Below are 17,871 nucleotides of genomic sequence, written 5' to 3'. Positions count from 1 at the left end.
ATGTTTCTTCTGAAGACCCCGTGGCCTAATGGATAAGGCGTCTGACTTCGGATCAGAAGATTGAGGGTTCGAGTCCCTTCGTGGTCGAAAAAGTAATCTTTAGACACTTGCATAACATTTCAGTTGAAACTTCTATATAGATATGAAATGATTTCATCGTTACCTTTGATGAATTGTCTTATATGTTTCTTCTGAAGACCGCGTGGCCTAATGGATAAGGCGTCTGACTTCGGATCAGAAGATTGAGGGTTCGAGTCCCTTCGTGGTCGAAAAAGTAATCTTTAGACACTTGCATAACATTTCAGCATACTTAAGAAAATATCAAAGGAATGGATTTCATCATTACCTTTATGAATTGTCTTATAGCGTGAATTGTCTTATTAGTGAAGACCGCGTGGCCTAATGGATAAGGCGTCTGACTTCGGATCAGAAGATTGAGGGTTCGAGTCCCTTCCTGCTCGAAATACAAATCTTTAGACAGTTACATAACATTTCAGCGTATTTCAGATGAATCTTCTATATAGATATGAAATGATTTCATCGTTACCTTGGATGAATTGTCTTTTAAATTGTTCTTGAAGACCGCGTGGCCTTATGGATAAGGCGTCTGACTTCGGATCAGAAGATTGAGGGTTCGAGTCCCTTCGTGGTCGAAATACAAATCTGTAGACAGTTACATAACATTTCAGTTGAAAGTTCTATATAGATATGAAATGATTTCATCGTTACCATTGATGAAATGCCTTATATGTTGCTTGTGAAGACCTGCTTGGCCTAATGGATAAGGCGTCTGACTTCGGATCAGAAGATTGAGTGGTCGAGTCCCTTCGTGGTCGGAATACAAATCTTCAGACAGTTACTTAACATTTCAGCGTATTTCAGTCAAAACTTCTACATAGATATGAAATGATTTCATTGTTACCTTGGGTGAATTGTCTTACAAGTTGCTCTCGAAGACCGCGTGGCCTAATGGATAAGGCGTCTGACTTCGGATCAGAAGATTGAGGGTTCGAGTCCCTTCGTGGTCGAAAAAGTAATCTTTAGACACTTGCATAACATTTCAGCATACTTAAGAAAATATCAAGGGAATGGATTTCATCATTACCTTTATGAATTGTCTTATGACGCATTAGTGAAGACCGAGTGGCCTAATAGATAAGGCGTCTGACTTCGGATCAGAAGATTGAGGGTTCGAGTCCCTTCGTGGTCGAAATACAAATCTGTAGACAGTTACATAACATTTCAGTTGAAAGTTCTATATAGATATGAAAAGATTTCATCGTTACCTTTGATGAAATGCCTTATATGTTGCTTGTAAAGACTTGCTTGGGCTAATGGATAAGGCGTCTGACTTCGGATCAGAAGATTTGAGTGTTCGAGTCCCTTTGTGGTCGGAATACAAATCTTCAGACAGTTACATAACATTTCAGCGTATTTCAGTCGAAACTTCTAAATAGATATGAAATGATTTCATTGTTACCTTGGGTGAATTGTCTTACAAGTTGCTTTCAAAGACCGTGTGGCCTAATGGATAAGGCGTCTGACTTCGGATCAGAAGATTGAGGGTTCAAGTCCCTTCGTGGTCGAAAAAGTAGTCTTTAGACACTTACAAAACATTTCAGGTGAAACTTCTATATAGAGATAAATTGATTTCATTATTAGCTTGGATGAATTGTATAACTTGTTCGCGAAGATCACGTGGCCTAATGGATAAGGCGCCTGACTTCGGATCAGAAGATTGTGCGTCGAGTCCCTTCATGGTTGAAATACAAATCATTAGACACTTATATATTCAAGATAAGATTCCCTCAAAAGACCTGAATTGATTATCATCAGATTGGATAAACTGTCTTAAAACTGATACCTTGAAGACCGCGTGGCCTAATGGATAAGGCGTCTGACTTCAGATCAGAAGATTGAGGGTTTTGAGTCCCTTCATGGTCGAAATACAGATCTTTAGACACTTGCATAACATTATCTATTTAAGATAAGATTGCCTCAATTCACCTTGTGAGTGAGTGAGAGTGACGTTAATTGATTTCATCATTAGCTTGGAGGAATTGTCTAAAAAAAACGTTTCAGAAGCGTGTCCACTTCTCATTTGAGCTTTGACTGCTGCATTGTGAATGGCTCTCTGTAACAAGATGTGAGCCAACCACTATGGGTGTGCCTCTATGTAAATCCAGAATGTCTCGTTACGAAGTGGCAGACGTCAAAGGCCCGTTCCGTTTTTGCCTCTCTGACATTCGTCATTGCCGCAGGTATGATGGCGCTCTCCATGTTTCTGTTAGGCTACCTAGCACTTCCTCTTTATAGAATCCCTTGTTTTGGTCTTCCACCTGCCAAGCGTGCATCATATATTGTGGTACGTTATCCATTTCATAACGATCTGGGGAAAGTTTCAGTATGTCCTGTATAGCCTTGGGGTTTTGGGAAGTCACGCCAGTCACGCTACCTGGGCTCTGTGAAATAAGACCTTTCTCGAATGGTTTGTTGCCTTTATTACTGATTTTATTTCTCCCTGATATTATGGGGTTTTAATCAAGTATTTTATGTGTAGCAGGGATGGCCAGTTAGCACAAGGGAGCGACACCTCACAACCGCTCAATATTTGAGCCTGAAGCATAGACAGTAAAAGAAGGTTTCGCGGAAAGACTACAACCAAATGTAAACAGCCCCCGTTTCCGGTGGCGCAGTAATATCAACGTGCAATGAGTCTTCCAACAGAAATCAATGGGATTTTACAAAATGCCAAATAAAACACGACAGAAACTGTATTTCGCTACGCTACTTGTTTTGGAACATCAACGAACACCATTAACCACTCGGTGAGTTGCACAGTTTTGAACATTAAGGGTTGTTTGAAGGACATGTTTGTGCATGCCTGCAGCCACGCTGAAGTAGTCAAAGGCGAAAAAACGAGTCAGAAAAGTCGACACAGGACCCATCATCAAAATTTCGGTGTCCACCACTCTAGTTCATCCAAAACAAAACAGAAAAGGGACTCAAAGTGCTAAATACCGGAATTATCCTTTAAGCGCCTTATTGGGTTAAGGTTACTGATGTGTGAATTATATGAATTATCTTTGGGTGCAAGGCCCATTGTGGCGTAGTCAGCAAATCCATCCGGGCCCAAAGCCCCTAAAAACTATATCACTTGCCACATTAGAGGAAAATTATTTTTTATCGGACATGGTGACTGGAGAGATTTATATTTGTCGGACTTTATAAACCGAAACGTTTTGAGACTTTTAGACACTTACATGACATTTCAAATAAAAAAAAATCAATGCATCAGAATGGGTTTCATCATTAGTTTGGATAAAGGAGGGCTCTTGAAGACCACGTGGCCTACTGGATAACATGTCTGACTTCGGATCAGAAGATTGAGAGGAGTTGGATAGAAACTCTGGACTCTTTAAAGGTTGTATCAGTGATTTCAGGCCCAAAAAAGGCCCAAACATAAATGATCACATTGATTTAATCTTTCCTAACGCTCCGCTAGCTGCCTGCCCCATAAGCAGGCCGTCAAAAAAACACGTCTCTGTAGGCAGCCTAGGAGCCTAGGCTACCGCCTATAATGCAGCTTTTACATCTCTGTTTTAATTAGGCCTACACTGTTCTGCCAGTCATGCGTTCATGTGAAACTGAAAGCAACATTGTATGCAATGTTATGCGAAAACATAAAGATTGTGGCCATTTTCAATGATGCTCAAGTTGAAAATGACAGGGAATATCCGATCTGCCAGTTTTGACTGCAGTCGCATATCCAATATACATATACAATTCATATTGGATTTATTTTCACATAAGAATGATGCCTAAAACCGATCTGAACATATCGGAATCCATGCGCTTTTTTACATGTCCATGCTGCACATCAGAATTGTGCCACATATGACAAAAAAATCGGAAATGGGTCACATTTAATTGCCGGTATAAACGTAGCCATGAATAGGCAGATAGCTGCCCGATAACTGCCCAAAGTGCATTGCAAGATGGCCGCTGAGTGGGGGGACTTGCCTAAGGACTTTGGCTTAATGGATACGGTTGAAATGCAAATATTTAGACTCTTACATTTAACTTAACTTTTCAGCGTATTTCAAATGAAATACTCAGAGTTTCCGCTAGGAAAAAATGTTGCCGGTCAAAGTGACTGGCAGAGGTTTCGTTTTCTGGACATTTTGATGATATGCCGTTCAAATATCCTATTATCGCTTCTTAATTACCTAGTCAAGTTGAGGAAAACTGGAGACAGGCTATGTAGCTTAAAGAATGACATAATCAGGCTGAATAGAATGCAACATGTTCATTAGCCTAACTTAAACATGCCTAACAAGATCTAGCCAGTATCTATGTTTTCATGGACAGCAGTCCGCTTCGTTCATTGTTTTAAAAAGGCTACGTTGTTTGTTGCTGCTACCCACGTTATCTCCAGTGGTTCCACTGTTTAACTTGCACAGATGCGAACACGCAAGAATGAGCACTCACACCACTACCCCCTAAGGCTATGCCTCTTTATTTGATAACAATAAATTAAGAAATGTTTCCTATTCTGGGAAATGTTTAGTTTCTTTTTCTTTCGGTCCGCGGTTTAATTATACCGTTTAATTGTGCCGGAAATTATCCGCAGACCAGCAATCTCCTCGCCGAGGAGGCCCTAACCCTGCAGATCATAGACAGAGAAAGCATAGGCCTACTGTATGCTTTGGGTACAGAACACAGTTGCATGTATAGTGTACACGGAGAATGACAGTGTCTTGGAGCGGCCGCAACCCCGCAACTCCACTTCCAACGTCATGATTCCGACAGATCATACGCCCGACACTTCTGCTTTTTATCTGGTGGTGGTGGAATTGACCGGACATCTGAGGCATCCATCGCGTCTGGCCTCTGAATAAACTTTTAAGGCTAGTCTGCCTGGGCCTGGCCATGTTTGAACTGCTTCACTCATTTGTTCGTTGTTTAACATGGATGTTTTAAGCGTGCGCTTCCTATTTGAAATGTTTCCTATTTGAAATGCAGCATAGGCTATGCGTGTTGTTTAATAGCTTTCAAACGGTAGAGCCTGTACATTTAAAAACATAGCCAGAGGACGTATTGCTTTAATATAGGCTTACATTTTAAGGCTTATTCTCGAATTCGGGATTATTAGCCAATTTCAATCGGACAATTTGACCGGAGAGATTTATTTTTGTCGGACATTTAATTTTTTTTTCGGCCAATGTCCGGTAATTACCGGACAATGGAAACCCTGCTCTCTATATATCTGGATGTACAGTATTTAATCATTAGTTTGGCTGAAATGTCTTAACTTTGGTGAAACACACATTCATTGTATGTTTCTTCCTGGAATATGGGAGTTTTTCCTTGCCACAGTTGCCATATGGCGTGCTTATGAGGGGTAAAGTGTTAAGGCTGCCAGTCTTATGACATGTTATTTTCTAAATTTTTGATATGTTGCTGAGTGGATCATAATCGGCCCCAGCAATGAAGAAAAGTGATTGATAATGACTGACTGACTATTATTGTGTTACATGCTTCAAATGTAAAGCACTTTAAGCTGCATTCTGTGTATGAAAGGTGCTATACAAATAAAGCTTATTATTATTATTGTCTTATGATATTGATGCTATTAGTTATATGCATGTATTTATCTTATATATACGGAGCCCTAGAGGGGTCATCGCAAAATGTTTTGCATGTTGAGAGAATGTGCGCTCGTTTTACTACATTGTGCGCTCGTTTTACTAAATTGTGCTCTCGTTTAACTAAATTGTGCTCTCGTTTAACTAAATTGTGCTCTCGTTTAACTATATTGTGCACTCGTGTTACTAAATCGCACGCTCGTTTTACTAAATTGTGCGCTCGGTTTACTAAATCGTGTGCACAATTTACTATATTGTGCTCTCGTTTTAATATAGTGTGAGCTCATTTTACTAAATTGAGCTCTCATTTTAAGCATAGTAAAACGAGGGCACAATTTATTAAACGAGTGCACTATTTACTAAAACGAGCACACGATTTACTAAAACGAGGGCACGATTTATTAAAACGAGAGCACAATTTGTGAACATGGTTATAGAACATTGTGTGCACGATCTACTTAAACGTGGCCACAATTTGTAAAACGTGCACTCAATATTGTCTTGACACATGTAAACATGAGCACGTTATAGTATATTCGAGATCTTGATCTACTAAAACGCACCCACGAATAATTAAAACGTGGGCTCGAAGAAATTAAATTGTGTGCACAAAAACGTATTGTGGTGTCAAGGGGTATCCCCGGGAATGACGTCGGGAGGTGTGTCGCTTGTAGTGACGTAGCGGGAATCTCATTGATTGCAGTGCACCTGGATATAGCCCCGTTAGGTAGGCTGTAGGCTAGGTGGGAGAGCAGATGATTGTGTGTGTTTGCACAGGCCCCTTGCCATCATCGTCCAGCTGAATGTTTGCCAAAGTTTTGAGTGTTTGTTGAGGTCCAAGTGTATGCAGAGCTGTGTGCTACATAGCCTGAGAAGCTGTGCATCGTGAACGCCACTGTTTATGTCTCCCGTTTCGTAGTCCGTATCAAAGCTTACCTCGTTGTGTGCATCATTGGTGTGCGGGTGGGTTATATGGTGAGGCCCATCGGGCGCTAGAGGGAACCTTATTGTATTGGGTGGTAGGCTACTACTAATACGCAGTAGCCTATTTGTACCAACAGTAGGTCTACGTGTTGTAATTGTTTGGGAGCTTGTCGCTGTGATGTGCTTCGATTGCCTTCTAGACCTCACAGTTAAGTCAACAATCAAGGAGATAGTGGAAACCGGTCATTACAACAGAGCCCGAGGAGCCTTTGTAGCCTAGTAGAATGTCCCCATTATGGGTCTCCATAGCTGGCGGTTGACACCACAGGTGCCCCTGCTACAAAGAGTAGATGTCAGGATATGCGGATAGGACCCAAATGCAAGACTCTTCCAGGCCGAATTACAGACATACGGGGCTTCGACAAGACAAACAGAGAGACGATCCGACAGGGAACAAAGAAACAGGAGGGTAGAAATACACAGAGCAATTAACAAGAGAGACAGAGGACTGGACGAAACCAACGAGACAATAACAGGGAACAGGTGAAGAGGCAGAAAAGGAGGGAAAACTAACGAGACAGGAAGCATGACCAAATAAGGAGATGGGGCGGAGACAAGACAGGTGACAGGCAGGTAAACACAAAGCACATGGGAAACAGGCAAGACAAACACAGGACACAAAATGGCCACCAGGGTGGCACAAACTCAGAAGTCCGGGCCAGATCCTGACAGTACCCCCCCCTCAACGGACGCCTCCCGGCGTCCCCAGAAAAGTCGAACCAGGGTGGGCGGAGGGGGCCTGGACGGAGGGACCGGTCCGATAGACCGTAAACACTGGGCAGACTCAGACGGGGCAGACTCAGACGGGGCAGACTCAGAGGGCTTGGGCAGGGAACAAGCAGGCAGGACAGACACAGAGGCAGGGACAGACTCAGGCAGGGACAGACTCAGGCAGGGACAGACTCAGGCAGGGACAGACTCAGACTCGGACAGGGCAGACTCGGAGGGCTTGGGCAGGGAACAAGCAGACAAAGACAGGACAGACTCAGACTCAGACGGGACGACAGACTCAGACGGGACGACAGACTCAGACGGGACGACAGACTCGGACACAACAGACACAGGGGCAGGGGAAGGGACAGGAACAAAGACAGTGACAGGGACAGTGACTGGGATGGTGACTGGGACGGTAACTGGAATGGTGACTGGGACGGTAACTGGAATGGTGACTAGGATGGTGACTGGGACAGAGACACAGACAGAGACAGAGACGGGGATGGTGACGGGAACAGAGACGGGAACAGAGATGGGAACGGTGACGGGAACGGTAACTGGCACGGTGACGGGGATGGTGACGGGCACAAAGACAGGCACAGTGACTGGGACAGGGACAGACCACTCAGGATAGACAGGAACGAAGGGCTCGGGCAGAGGCGGGGCCGGAAAGTCAGAGGTGGGCGGAACCGACTCGGGCAGAGGCGGGGCCGGAAAGTCAGAGGGAGGCGGATCCGGCTCGGGCAGAAGCGGGGCTAGACAGACAGGCAGAGGCTGGGTTGCCGGCATGGCGTCGGGAGACGCGGCTGCAGGCGTGGCGTCGGGAGACGCGGCTGCAGGCGACTGGGCTGCAGGCGTGGCGTCGGGAGACGTGGCTGCAGGCGTGGCGTCGGGCGACTGGGCTGCGGGCACAGGAGCGGACTCGGCTGCGGGCACAGGAGCGGACTCGGCTGCGGGCACAGGAGCGGACTCGGCTGCGGGCGCAGGAGCAGGCGCCTCTGGGCTGGGCGCAGGAGCAGGCGCCTCTGGGCTGGGCGCAGGAGCAGGCGCCTCTGGGCTGGGCGCAGGAGGCATGGTGTCAGAGGACCGGGTTGGACGACGCTTGGCACGTCTCCTCCTGGAGTTAGCCTGAGGGACCTGAATGAGTTCAGGGGGGAACTGGAACTCGTCAGGCTGAGGCTCTGGACCTGAGGTGACCGGCTGCAGGCGCAGCACGCCCACCCTAAGCCCCTGGCAATGAGCTGGAGGGGCAGGGTCAGGTGGGAGACTAGCAGCCTCACTGGAGGGAGCAAGGAGCGCCTGCAGGCTTCTCCTCAAGCCAGTGGTCTGAGCCAGCAACTTGGCTGCCGCTGGAAGTGCCGCCAGCCAAGATTTGGAGGAGAGATTCTTCTCCATTAGGGTCACGGCTGCCAGCTTTCTCTCCAACGACGTGTTGCCATGTAGGACTGCATTTAAGCTCTCAAACAAGTAGGCCATCTGCTGAGGTTCCTCCCAGGGCGGTTCAGGGTCTGCTGGGTCCATTATTGGTCGGATCGTTCTGTCAGGATATGCGGATAGGACCCAAATGCAAGACTCTTCCAGGCCGAATTACTAGGGATGTGACGCTCGAAGCTGACGTTTCGAAACAGTGTCGAGCTTCCGAAACGCAAGTGTTTCGAACAGTGTTTCGAAGTGTGGTTCAAAACGCCCATGTCACGTGACCATGGCTTCGTGGTGTTTCAATTTGGTTTGGACCTTACCGCGCGAGCCAATTACCCGAGTAAACACCTGTTTGATCTAAATTACAAAGTTCCAGAATGCTTAAAAGTCATTCAAACACATCCTATCTTTGTGGGTTTTTTGTGAGGAGAGAGATTTTGAGAGATATAGCGACATAGAGACATATAGAGATATAGCGATTTATAGTGCATTCTTGTGATTGATAGGTTAGTGATATATTAGTTGACAGGCTAAAGACAGACAGTGAGCGATAGTTTAGATAGATATAGTCTAGTGACGTTAATATTTAGATAGTAGCAGAAGTAAAAAAATATATGACTGATGCCTTTATTTCAAGAACAGCTGACCCTTTGAAATACTGGCAGGAAAGGAGAGTGGTTTATCCAAACCTAACTGTGATGGCCAAAAAATATTTGTGCATGCCAGCAACAAGTGTGCCTTGTGAAAGAATTTTTTCCAAGGCTGGGGAGGTTTATTCAAAAACAAGAAACAGATTAAATGCCAAGACGGCAGAACAACTGTTATTCCTAAATAAAAATGTATGTTGACATACAAAAAATGTGTTGTTTATTTTTCCCATGTTGTACCTGTTTAGTCCTTTATTTCCCTACAACATGTTCCCAAAAAAACCCTGGGCCATAAGCATAGCCTACATTTTAAAACCATTGTAGCATTTTCCTCTCCAGCATATTCCAAAGGATAATGTACTATGAAACTGAAATAACAAAACATCTAACTGGCAGATATAAAAATATTCTTGTTATTGAAGGCATATAGTCTGAAATTTCTAAGCACCAGCAGGGAATCGAACACCGGACGCTCCGGCCGAATGGAAGTGTGTTAACCACTCAACCACGTAGCTGTGGACGAAATCGTGCGTTCCATGTTGGCTATTTATATTCTTCGTCTGAAGCAGTTGTGCTTCACGGTCAAAATGTGATGGTGACATCTAGTGGCTAGTTTTGCTAACATGGAGTTACGGGTGTCGGATTGTTTCGAAACCTCGACACATTCCGGCGCAATTGCTTCGAACGTTTCGTTGTTTCACAAAGCCTCGTTCTGCCCATCCCTACGAATTACAGACATGCGGGGCTTCGACAAGACAAACAGAGAGACGATCCGACAGGGAACAAAGAAACAGGAGGGTAGAAATACACAGAGCAATTAACAAGAGAGACAGAGGACTGGACGAAACCAACGAGACAATAACAGGGAACAGGTGAAGAGGCAGAAAAGGAGGGAAAACTAACGAGACAGGAAGCATGACCAAATAAGGAGATGGGGCGGAGACAAGACAGGTGACAGGCAGGTAAACACAAAGCACATGGGAAACAGGCAAGACAAACACAGGACACAAAATGGCCACCAGGGTGGCACAAACTCAGAAGTCCGGGCCAGATCCTGACAGTAGAAGTCCGCTATAAACCATGACCACCTAAAGTCTTTAATTAGCTGCCTACGGTTATCATCACATGAACTGTTAGCTGTAGGCCTAGTCCATGCCAAGGTAACACGAAGTTGCCACCACAGCACAGCGAGCGGTGAGAAAATGTCGGGAATTACTAAATGTGAGCACGAAATACATATTTCGAGAGCTCAATTTAGGCCTACAACGGGGTCACGTTGTATTAATTCGAGGGCTCAATTAAAGAAAAACGTGCTCACGTTTTATTAATTCGAGGGCTCAATTAAAGGAAAATGTGCTCACAAATTATCACGACCAGAAAAAATATCACTTAAAGTGAGCTCTCCCGGGCTCCGTATATATATATATATATATATGTGTGTGTGTGTGTTTATTTGTTTGTGTGCGTGTGTGATTTGTTTTACTTCGCACATAATTTAGAAAATAAAGTAAGCCACAGATTCTAAAATAGTCCACGCCCCTTGAAACCTGCTCTCCTTTCATGTACAGTGTCATCTTCTTTTAAATCATGTATTTGGGGATAAATGAGTCACCTGAGAGTTATGGTAGAGGAGGCAGAGCGCTGAGCTTTAAGACGTGCTGGCAAGCTCAGCGCTTCTCTAGCAATCCACTGAGGAGGGGCGCACCAAAGTCAACGTGCAGATAGGAGGCAGGCAGTTTGTTGCGGCACTCCTGGAAAGCAGACACACACACATACACATACACAATGATTTCACCCTCACATAAATACTCAGTAACATATATACACACGCACGCACATGCTCACACACACACACACACACACACACTTTCACACCTACATGCAGACTTACTCAGTAGCACATGTACACACATGCACACACACGCACACACACACACACACACAGAATGTGAGAGTGGCAGTGGCGGTTAGTCATTAGAGAACCTTCTGTCCCTGAGAAGGTAAGAGAGAGCCCCAGGCGTGACTGTTTCCTGTTTGATGTCTTCAGAATACACACACACACACACACACACACACACACACACACACACACACACACACACACAGAGTCTCTCCCTCCAGTAAGACTTCAAGAAATGGGTGTGTGCGCGAGAGAGATTGTGATGTGAAGGCACAAAGCAGGCCCATTTCATGGCAGCTGTTACAGGAAACCTGCACTTAGCGTTGCTTAATGACTGGTGGCAGGTCTACATTTTGTCATTTCTCTTTCTCTCATTTCATCCCAGTCATTCCAAACATTTTCTGTATTTCTCCCTCTTCTGTCTCTTTCAGTGTTTGTTCTCTCACTGTGTCTCATCTCTCAGTACAAATATCACACGTAGATACACTACTGGTCAAAAGTTTGGGGTCACAAATTTCCATTCCACTCCATTATAGACAGAATGAGATCAGTTGCATTGTTTTTTAATCAGGACATCAGTTTTCAGGTTACATTATGTGCTTACATAATTGCAATAGGGTTCTCCAATGTTTTCTCAGTTAGCCTTTTAAAATGATATCAGATTAGTAAGCAGAATGTGCCTTTGAAACATTGGATGAATGGTTGCTAATAATGGCAATGTATATATTGCATTGATCAGACATTTCTCTCTACAACAGTCGAGAACCCTTTCGCAATTATGTAAGCACATAATGTAATCTGAAAACTGCTTCCCTGATTAAAAAAGAATGGACATTCCAATTGATTTTGCTTGAAAATCTGCTTGAATGCTTGCTCGCATCAAATGCAGAAAGGATACGTTGTAACAAAGTGTTCACTTTGTGCTTACCATGGTTTAAAATGTTTTATTAAGTAGTTTCAGTGCATTACATTGACAATTAGATCATTCTCTTGATTACAATTTTCACAATTGCTAAAAAGCAATTCTCGAAATGCCTCCATTTCCCAAAACTAAACATCAACTCCAAGCTGTAGGCTACTCTCAGGTCAAAACCAAACTCTCCTCCCAAAACAATGTAATCTTGCTGAAAAACCTAGCTTTGCCTTCAGATGTAACACACACACACCCTTTAAAACACATACACTACAGCACAGTCTTACTGTTACAGCTTCGCGTTGGACGGTTCACGCCTCCGCGTCGTCCATTTATTTCTTATAATGGACACCTCGTCGGCCATTATCCCTTACTTATTAGGGTGGGGGAGTGGGGGGGGGGGGCATGGGCGGATTATGAACTTTCGGGCCCCTGGGCCCAGATGTATTAAGGGCCCCCCACTAATTGTTATATATGTGGGAGGGGGGGTTTGGGGGTCCTCCCCCAGAAAAGAATTAATTTGTTTGATGTGATTTCCTGTATTCTGGTGCATTTTGGGGATGGCCAATACTAAATTCAATCAGATTTATAGCCTACATCCTGATTTGTTGATACCGAGGCAATGATTCCATGCAAAGGCTTGGGCTTCAGGGCCCCCTGACCCCTTGGGCCCCTGGGCCTGGGCCCGGTAGGCCCGTGCAGTAATCCATCCCTGGGAAGGGGCCCTTAGAATCGTCCTAACCCACCCCCCCACCCCCATTGGCACCTTGTGTTCTATGCATGTGAGCATACTCTGAAACATTTGCACACTGGCCATTCTCCTCTCAAAATACTAAATAAAACAAAGCTGTGTACACACAATCCTTGATTTTACATTGACATAACACACACAGACTCTCTCTCTCTCTCTCTCTCTCTCTCTCTCTTTCTCTCTCTACATCCTCTCATCTGTGTGAGGGATCATGCTGTGTGTTCCTCCCTCATTGAGGCAACATCATGACGGCAAACAAGCTTTGATCGTTCTGTTGAGTGTTAGCTCTACCTACACTTTCCAAGCACCCCGACACTATTTTTCACGTTGCAAGTTAGCGATTATTGTAAAACTGTGATATAAAGTGCTTAAACACACTCACACTCAGAATGTTGGTACACACACACACACACACACACACACACACACCCTCTGCTACAGAGGAAGTAGAACAGTCTCAGTTCTCAGCAGGTTCTCGTTACGTGAAGCAGCTGGGCTCTGCTTGCATCTATTTGTTTGATGTTGACGCAGAACGGTTTGCACACGTGAAGGCTTTCTTCGATATCATTACAGGATGTAATTATATGTTAATGCCATGCACAGCATATTCAGAAGGCCACACAAGCACCCACACAATCTCACAGGCACACAATGTTCATTGCTTTCTTCTTTTGCTCACACGCACACATTCACAGAGAGACACACACAAATTACTAGTTCAAATCCGTGATATGGTCGCACAAACAAACATACGTAATGAATTTGCCTCATTAGTTCCAGAGTGAGAACGTCACCAATTAGGTCCTCATCTGATAATGGCAATATGTGTGTGAGGAGTGTGTGTGTGTGTGTGTACTTGTCCGTTTGTGTGTGATTACCTGAACACGGGAGTATGGATACCATTAGTATGAGCATGAGTCTTTGTGCATGTGAAGAGTAGAGTGGGTGTGTGTGAGTGCTATATTACAGGGCATCAACAAAAAAATTATGTGTCAGAACAATCCACACCGACGTGGCGTCACATTAAGCTTACTTGATTGCGCATTGCGCCACAGCTCTAGAATACATTGAAAATAGGAATAGGAAAGCTGGCTCTGTAGTGGGAGCTGAACTGGAGTGCATCACTTCAATATCTGACAAAAGGACCCTGAACAAACTGATCAATATTTTGGACAATGAGTGTCATCCACTCCACAGCACTATTGTAAAGCAGAAGAGCCTGATCAGCTGGAGACTTCGGTCACTGCCTTGCACACAGACAGACTGAGGAAGTCATTTGTCCCTGGGGCCATTGAACTGTTCAATGCTTCACTTAAAGGAACACGCCACCCAATGTCAGTAGTAATATATGTTCTTACCTTAACTTTCACGAGTTTAGTCATACCTCTCCCGTGTCCGTACGTGCACTCAAACGCTCTGGTGCGCGGCTGGACTGTGTTAGCATGTTGCTATGCTAGCGGGCTTTGACGGCAACTAAGCGTAGAAGTAATCAAAAACATCCACGTTTTACCGACTTAAATACAGTTGCACGAGTAGTTGATAGAAATGCTACGGCCACGCAACATGAAACGTGGCAATTTTCAAAGCGAATAAACCGGAGAACTACAATGTGTGGCGCAATAGCACTTGGGAGTACTTCGACCTAGCGTAGTAGTATTGTTAACACCTAATTGTGGATCCTATCCACCACAGAGTTTAGAATCCATGCTGGATCGACCCTCAGCCTCTCCCTCCCCTCTGAGCGAGAGAGAGGCACACACACTAGAGATGCGCTGAGGGGCTATTATTTCAACCATAACTGCATAGCAAAACGTATCATCCATCAGCCATCCATCAACACCAAAGTTTTTTGACCAATCTTCGAAACGGCACCCGCACACCATCCGCTGGTTGTTTTAATGTAGGGGGTGATGCAGCGCTGCTGACGTGAGGCTAGAAAGCCCTTGCCTGTTCTAGGAAGACTGATCCAATGCAGCAAATATATTAAAAGGCTAAAGTCGTACATTGGCTATGTTGTAGCCTATCCCCAGAATATCAGCAGCAAACTCAGTCTCTGTCTCACAAAACAGTCTCCAAATAAAACGCACATCGGCCTGTTGCCTACTGCCAGCTTGTGACAATATATCGTCCAAAATGCTTGATTGCATTGCATTCTCCACATTTTTAGCTACATTTTCATGTACCACATCAGCATTTTTGTTCAGTAAATCTTTTGTAAATTGCTTTAAAATGAATTGCGCTGTCTGTCTGAAAAAGACGCGCTCGTGCAGTCAAAATGAATGGGAGTCTTCAGAACAGGCTTTCAGTCACCCTGACATAACAGTGTGTAAAGTAGCCTATAATGTGAATGACTTGTTATTTTATCAAGGATTTCTTTCTTTTTGCAAAAAATAAAGTAATATAGGCATTAATTAGTAGGCCAGGAGCATGTTGAAATTATGTGGCAAATTGCGTTTTTTATTACAATGATAAAATTGTAAAAGGACGTGACCGAAGCTGAGGCAAGCCAGGCAATAGGCCTATAGGCCCGACGGTAATTGTAAAGCAATTTACAAAAGATTCACTGAACAAAAATGCTGATGTGGTACATGAAAATGTAGCTAAAAATGTGGAGAATGCAATGCAATCAAGCATTTTGGACGATATATTTTCACAAGCTGGCAGAAAAGGCAACAGGCCGATGTGCGTTTTATTTGGAGACTGTTTTGCGAGACAGAGACTGAGTTTGCTGCTGATATTCTGGGGATAGGCTACAACATAGCCAATGTACGACTTTAGCCTTTTAATATATTTGCTGCATTGGATCAGTCTTCCTAGAACAGGCAAGGGCTTTCTAGCCTCACGTCAGCAGCGCTGCATCACCCCCTAACAACCAGCGGATGGTGGGCGGGTGCCGTTTCGAAAATTGGTCAAAAAACTTTGGTGTTGATGGATGGCTGATGGATGATAAGTTTTGCTATGCAGTTATGGTTGAAATAATAGCCCATCAGCGCATCTCTAGTGTGTGTGCCTCTCTCTCGCTCAGAGGGGAGGGAGAGGCTGAGGGTCGATCCAGCATGGATTCTAAACTCTGTGGTGGATAGGATCTACAATTAGGTGTTAACAATACTACTACGATAGGTCGAAGTACTCCCAAGTGCTATTGCGCCACACATTGTAGTTCTCCGGTTTATTCGCTTGGAAAATCGCCACGTTTCACGTTGCGTGGCCGTAGCATTTCTATCAACTACTCGTGCAACTGTATTTAAGTCGGTAAAACGTGGATGTTTTTGATTACTTCTACGCTTAGTTGCCGTTAAAGCCCGCTAGCATAGCAACATGCTAACACAGTCCAGCCGCGCACCAGAGCGTTTGAGTGCACGTACGGACACGGGAGAGGTATGACTCAACTCGTGAAAGTTAAGGTAAGAACATATATTACTACTGACATTGGGTGGCGTGTTCCTTTAAGGGAAGAGGAGAGATAGACTTCTTTGCATAGTCTGTCTGCCTCTCCACCCTCTCCATGTTTGTGTACTGTCTGTCCACTAGCCACTCTTTACCACTGTCTTACTGCCTCACTGTTTGCGTGCAATATTAGCACATATGCATAACCCCTCCCTCCATCCCACAGTCGGATTGTGGCCACACTTATACCTTTACTTATATTTATATATATTTATATATATATATATATAGTTTTAATATATTTTTTTATATTACCTTGCCTACTCTCTTATACATCCATATTTATTTTTTGCTGGTCTCTAGTTGCACCATCACCCTGACACTCACTCACACAGAGCACCTTACCTTACTATGCACAGAGAATCACAGACTCAGTTCCTGCCTCAGTCATTGCAAGCACCTCATGATTAATCACCACTATGTATACTGTTTTTAGACTTGATTTAGATTCAGTGTTATTTAGTATAATTTGTATTTTAGTATATTCTTTATCTTCTACTGTCCTTATTGCTTAGTTGTGTTTTTTATATTATATACTTTTAATTACTTTTTCTGCTGTTAGTGAATGTTGTGTGTGATGTCTGTATGCTACAGAAACCTTAAATTTCCCCTTGGGAATCAATAAAGTATCTATCTATCTATCTATCTATCTATCTAGCTACATTATGTAGCATTTTGGCCTTCTCTTGAAGCAAACAGCTGTGTTAAGAATTGTTGAATAGCATATGTAAGTCTGACTTTGTCTCGTCTTTCTCTCTTTGTCAAATGTTTCTCTCTTTCTATGTGTGCATGCGTACGTGTGCACGTGTATGTGTGTGTGTGTGTGTGTGTGTAAGTGCAATTTCAGTAAACACCATGGGGATGCACTGCTACTTTGTCTGTATAATTGTGATGTCTACCAGTACTTGTTTTTCTAGAAGCTGAGGGATCAGGGAGTTAGAAGTGGCAGCCTGCATATGTCCACAAAGGCCTGCATGTACACACGCAACACAAACACACACACACACACACACACACACACACACACACACACCCAGCTGGGTGCTTTAGGCATGTGTGTAAGCTTGTGAGTCCACAGTGCGTTCCAGTCTTACACTTCGTGGTGAAGGTTTTTTGATCTCCCCCTAATGAGATTAAAGACACACACACACACATAAACACACACAAACAAAACAAGAGAGATAGGTCTTATGTTTTGCAGAGTTTTTGTGAGTCCAGAACACATATGCATCCATTAGGAGGGGTCAAATGGGGCAGCTGTGGCCTACTGGTTAGTGCTTCGGACTTGTAAACGGAGGGTTGCTGGCTCGAACCCCGACCAGCAGGCACGGCTGAAGTGCCCTTGAGCAAGGCACCTAACCCCTCACTGCTCCCTGAGCGCCGCTGTTGTTGCAGGCAGCTCACTGCGCCGGGATTAGTGTGTGCTTCACCTCACTGTGTGTTCACTG

General features: G+C 44.2%; 6 non-coding genes across 6 annotated transcripts; all 6 read left to right on the top strand.

The window, feature by feature from the left end:
* Positions 1 to 14: 14 nt before the first annotated feature.
* Positions 15 to 87, top strand: trnar-ucg (transfer RNA arginine (anticodon UCG)). Its single transcript has one exon. It is a non-coding gene; the product is annotated as a tRNA-Arg (tRNA).
* Positions 88 to 196: 109 nt separating this feature from the next.
* trnar-ucg (transfer RNA arginine (anticodon UCG)) lies at positions 197 to 269 on the top strand. The gene has a single exon. It is a non-coding gene; the product is annotated as a tRNA-Arg (tRNA).
* A 311-nt stretch (positions 270 to 580) lies between these two features.
* trnar-ucg (transfer RNA arginine (anticodon UCG)) lies at positions 581 to 653 on the top strand. The gene has a single exon. It is a non-coding gene; the product is annotated as a tRNA-Arg (tRNA).
* Positions 654 to 955: 302 nt separating this feature from the next.
* On the top strand, positions 956 to 1,028 carry trnar-ucg (transfer RNA arginine (anticodon UCG)). The gene has a single exon. It is a non-coding gene; the product is annotated as a tRNA-Arg (tRNA).
* Positions 1,029 to 1,137: 109 nt separating this feature from the next.
* trnar-ucg (transfer RNA arginine (anticodon UCG)) lies at positions 1,138 to 1,210 on the top strand. Its single transcript has one exon. It is a non-coding gene; the product is annotated as a tRNA-Arg (tRNA).
* A 303-nt stretch (positions 1,211 to 1,513) lies between these two features.
* trnar-ucg (transfer RNA arginine (anticodon UCG)) lies at positions 1,514 to 1,586 on the top strand. The gene has a single exon. It is a non-coding gene; the product is annotated as a tRNA-Arg (tRNA).
* The last annotated feature ends 16,285 nt before the right edge of the window (positions 1,587 to 17,871 follow it).

The sequence above is a fragment of the Alosa pseudoharengus genome, unplaced genomic scaffold, assembly GCF_046254945.1.
Source record: "Alosa pseudoharengus isolate Yale_2024_CS ecotype anadromous, Long Island Sound unplaced genomic scaffold, YU_APseudo_1.1 YU_APseudo_1.1_scf_18, whole genome shotgun sequence".
Taxonomy (NCBI): Eukaryota; Metazoa; Chordata; class Actinopteri; order Clupeiformes; family Clupeidae; genus Alosa; species Alosa pseudoharengus.
This window is presented reverse-complemented; position numbering and strand designations above follow the sequence as displayed.